Source organism: Psammomys obesus, unplaced genomic scaffold (genome assembly GCF_907164565.1).
Source record: "Psammomys obesus unplaced genomic scaffold, mPsaObe1.curated_primary_1811, whole genome shotgun sequence".
In the NCBI taxonomy this organism is placed as follows: domain Eukaryota; kingdom Metazoa; phylum Chordata; class Mammalia; order Rodentia; family Muridae; genus Psammomys; species Psammomys obesus.
Window position 1 is genome coordinate 18,748,887 of NW_026585644.1, and position 4,125 is coordinate 18,753,011.

Genomic DNA, 4,125 nt, shown 5'->3' on the forward strand with positions numbered 1-4,125 from the left:
AGGAAGGAAGGAAGGAAGGAAGGAAGGAAGGAAGGAAGGAAGGAAGGAAGGAAGGAAGGAAGGAAGGCAGAAAACTTTACCTCTGCTAAGAGAATTAAGTTGCTCCTTCCAACCTACTCTGGAGCAGTTATCTAATTTGTTACCTCACAAGTTATCTAACTTACCTCTTTGGTTGGTCGGTTGTTTTGTTGCTTTGGTTTAACTTGTTTGTTTGTATCTGTTTTTGAGGCAGGCTCTTAATACATATTTTAGGCTGGCCTCAAAACTAGATCCTCCTGCCTCTACCTCCCAATGATATGAGTACAGACATGTGGCTGCAGCCTGGCTGACTGAGTCCCACAGGCTCACGGATGGTCTGGGTTGACTGACTCACTGTCACCCTCACTCAAGCTGGATTTTGAAGATGGCATTAGAACTTTCACATGGACCTATCAAAATTCAAAACCATACCCCAGAAGGGTACATTTTATAACATGTAAATTAATTATATCAATATGCCTTACTTAAAAAATGTTAGTTGATCCAACAATTTCACACCGAGGAACCAATTCTAAAACCAGAAAAAAACATGAACAAAGATTTTATGTACTGCTGGGTGTGGTGGCACTTACCTGTAATCCCAGCACTCAGGGAGCCAGAGGCACTTACTGCTCTGGGTTCAGTTCCCAGCTCACAATTGCTTACGACTCTAGCTGCAGGGGAGCCTGCCTCCCAGGGCACCTGAGTGCAAACAGTATACGCAAACTCAGGTAGACACATAAGCAGCAGCTCAACTATTTAAAATATATACACTGTTCAGTGCTAGAATAAAGCACAGCATCATGTTCTTGCATGCTCCTCCTAGCTCCAGCCTCCAGCCCCTCACTTAAAAACCTCCCCTTCTCCTCCTCCCTAGGCTCACCTCCTACCACTCTCTACTTCCTCTAACTTGGGCCATCTTGTGTTTCCATACAAATGTTACCTGATCAGAGCGCCCCTTGCCACTAAGTATAAAACAGTCCTCAGCCCCCACTAACGGTTCCCTAACTCAGCTTTATTCAGCAGAGTGCTTAGCATGACTCAATGTATCATTTACCTATTTAGCCTGCTCTTCCTACTCCAACAAGGACTTCAGTAAGAATGAGGGCTCTGTTCACTGCTCAATTTCTAACGGTTGGAGAAGTTCCTGGCACATAGTAGAACTAACTCAATGTTGATAGGATCATAAGTTTGCCCATGTTCATCAATCTAAAATGCCAGCATTTATACTCCCAGTAAACCAAAACACACTCTGCATACAAGAGACAGCTATAGCTTCAAAGTACAAAAGGACTTAGATCTGTATCTCTCTTCAAGCTTAAAGGCTGCCTCCACTCTGTTATGTCTCCAGAATCTATTACAAGCCTACAGCAAGCAGACTCTCATGAGAGAATGGTTAAGTAACTACACAGGTATATAACAGATGCCTCTTCTGAGGGTCTTTGTCCACAGATAGGGCCCCTGACACCCTCGACAGCATGTTCTCTACCATCAGCTATAGGCAGGGCTATGCCAACAATCTGTACATGTGACACTCAAAAGGTAAGCTGGGCCAGTCCAGAATTGGAATTAAACTGTACAGGTGGCTATGTATAAAAGGTATGATGTGTAAAATCACAGTCATTTGGAGAATGAGAACTTACAGCTATAAACACAGAAAGCCTAATTAAGCCCCTGAGACTCAGTTCAGGAAGTTATTGGTATCCTGGTCTTTCCACACCCTTGAAAGTGTCCTTTCCCCAAGGCTTCTGTATACCTTAAACATTCAGGAATTCAGTGAAAAACAAACAAACAAACAAAACAAAACTGACATTCTTTAGCAAAAGCTGGAAGAGGGGATGGCATGCTCATGCAGGATCATAGAAAAAAATAACTTAGCAGTGTATGCATACACAACCCAAACTAGGAAAAAACAAAACAAAACAAAGAATCAGAATTCTAGGCATGAGTTATGGACCAAAACAGACAGACAGCCTACAAGAAAGGAATCAGGCAATAAAAATGGAAAAGAAATGGAAGCCATTAAGTTCAACAAAATAAAATTCCTGATATTTTAATTTCTAGATGAAAAAAATAATAAACTATGTGACTGAGCACTCAGGGAGGCAGAAGCAAGCAGATCTCTGTGAGTTCAAGACCAGCCTGGTCTACAAAGCAAGTCTAATACAGCCAAAGATGCATTCACAGAGAAACCCTGTTTTGAAAAACAAAAATAAAAACAAACAAAAATCCACGTGATTGGGAAAAATAGGTGACAATATTAGTATAGCCATGAACACCAGCAAAAGAACACTGATGCTTGCTATGAGATGGAGAGGGAGAAGGAGACAGGAAAAGTGTAAAAAGGCAGCAGATATTTCTTTATACGTAGCTGCCCCCTTCCCACCAACCAGCCTGGGTGTTGATTGGGCCTGTAGGGTGCACTATGAATATTTAAGAGCTCTTAAAGAGCTGGATTAGAACCTGATGTAGTGACACACAGCACATGCTTTTAACCCCTGAACCTGGGAGGCAGAGGCAAGATGATCTCTGTCAGTTCCAAGCAGGCCAGGGATACATACTAAGAACTACAAAAAAAAAAAAAAAAAAAAAACAGACAGAGAAAAAGAAAGAGAAAGGGAAAGAAAAGAAAAAGAAAAAGAGAGAGAGATAGAGAAAGAAAAAAGAAAACTAAGAAAAAGGTAAAGAAAAGAAAAAAGAAAAGAGAAAGTCTGGAAATGAGATCTCAATGAGAAGTTTGGAAACCATTCTCAGACTATCTAAAAGGATTCTCAAACCGGTGCACATGTCAGTTATTTGTAAAGCATGTCAAATACCGTATACTGTCTCCTTACCCGGAGAATCCCATTTTGGCAGACCTGTGGTGGCGCTCAGAAACAGATTTTTAACAAGGACCCCAAAATGAGTCTGATAAAGTAGGCTGTCCTTGTAAAGCTTGAGAACAAAGAACACACCTTGCCACAGCAATTTTAAATGCCGGCTGTGAACCAGACACCCAACGGACCCTTAAATTTTTTTTTTCCTTTTAATGTAGACGTCTTGTTTTTCAAGGTGTCAAAATATGAGCAAGGACCAACCTATCAAAATTACCTACAAGAGGTTTTCGCAGCCACACCCCACACCAAAGAAATAGGAATCTCTGAAAAGAAAAAGAAAAAAAAAAAAAGCAGCTGCAATTTAGCAAGCGCCTCTAGAGAGCAGAGAGCTTACACAAACAGTTATTAACAAGAAAATGTCCTCAACTGCTTCAACCTTTCTATAGGTGAAGACAACCTGAAAAACCAAACCAAAACAGATCCCTACACTGCTGGCTGACAAAACAAACATGGACGCGTTCTCGCCAGGGGCTTGAGGTCTTCTGCACGGCGTTTAAAAGCCCGCACGGGACAATGGGGAGATGGGGTTCCGCAATGGAAGCGCAGAAGCAAACAACACCTCTCCCTGGAACGCCGAGAAACTGGGAAGGTCAGCCTCAGCGTGCCGCACCTGCCTGAGGGCACTCACCAGGTGATGGGTGTGACAGCGGCCTGGCTCTGGAGTCCCCCAGCACACACACCCACAGCGGCCACCGGACTGCACCGACCTCGCCCTCCCCGGCCGGGACGCTCCGCACCGGCCCCCCAGGTCACCGGCCCCGGCCCCGGTTGCCCCTCACAGACTCGCTCGCCCGCCTCGGATCTTCCGCCGCCCTCCCTCACCCGACCCCGCCGCCTCCGCACTGACCGTGTCACGCCGAGGACGGCGCCCTCAGCTCGGCAGAACTCGCTCGCTGTGCCGCGGGCCTCGTCAGAGGACACGACGCCAAGAGCTCGCAGCTATTAGCACGGTGCCCGGACCACGCCCGGCGGCCATTTTCCCCGAGACGCAGGAACTGACAGGTCACGTGATCGGGGCGTGGGCGGGGCGCTGGGTTGCCACGCCTCCTGGAGGGCGTTGTGGGCCGAGTAGGGGGAGTGGCAGGTGCTGAAGAGGCTTGCGTGGGCTTCCCCGCTGCCCTCTGTTTTAAAGGGATGGAAACATTGCCTCTTTGTTTTGAGTTCCGATGGTTTTTGTTTTGTTTTCTTTTCTTTTTTTTAGGACATTCAGGCAGCCCAGGCAGGCCTCAAC

General features: G+C 45.7%; 1 protein-coding gene across 7 annotated transcripts in view; it reads right to left on the reverse strand.

Annotated features, from left to right (window-relative positions):
* Positions 1-3,914, reverse strand: part of Kidins220 (kinase D interacting substrate 220) — a 94,544-nt gene extending 90,630 nt beyond the window's left edge. For 4 of the 7 annotated variants that reach the window (XM_055625179.1, XM_055625158.1, XM_055625170.1 and 1 more), the window contains exon 1: positions 3,742-3,911. The gene's annotated coding sequence lies outside the window, so the exon portion shown is untranslated. Of the gene's footprint in view, positions 1-3,741 lie in introns of all 7 variants that reach the window. The other 3 variants (XM_055625188.1, XM_055625194.1, XM_055625165.1) reach the window with 3 other exon arrangements.
* Positions 3,915-4,125: the final 211 nt, after the last annotated feature.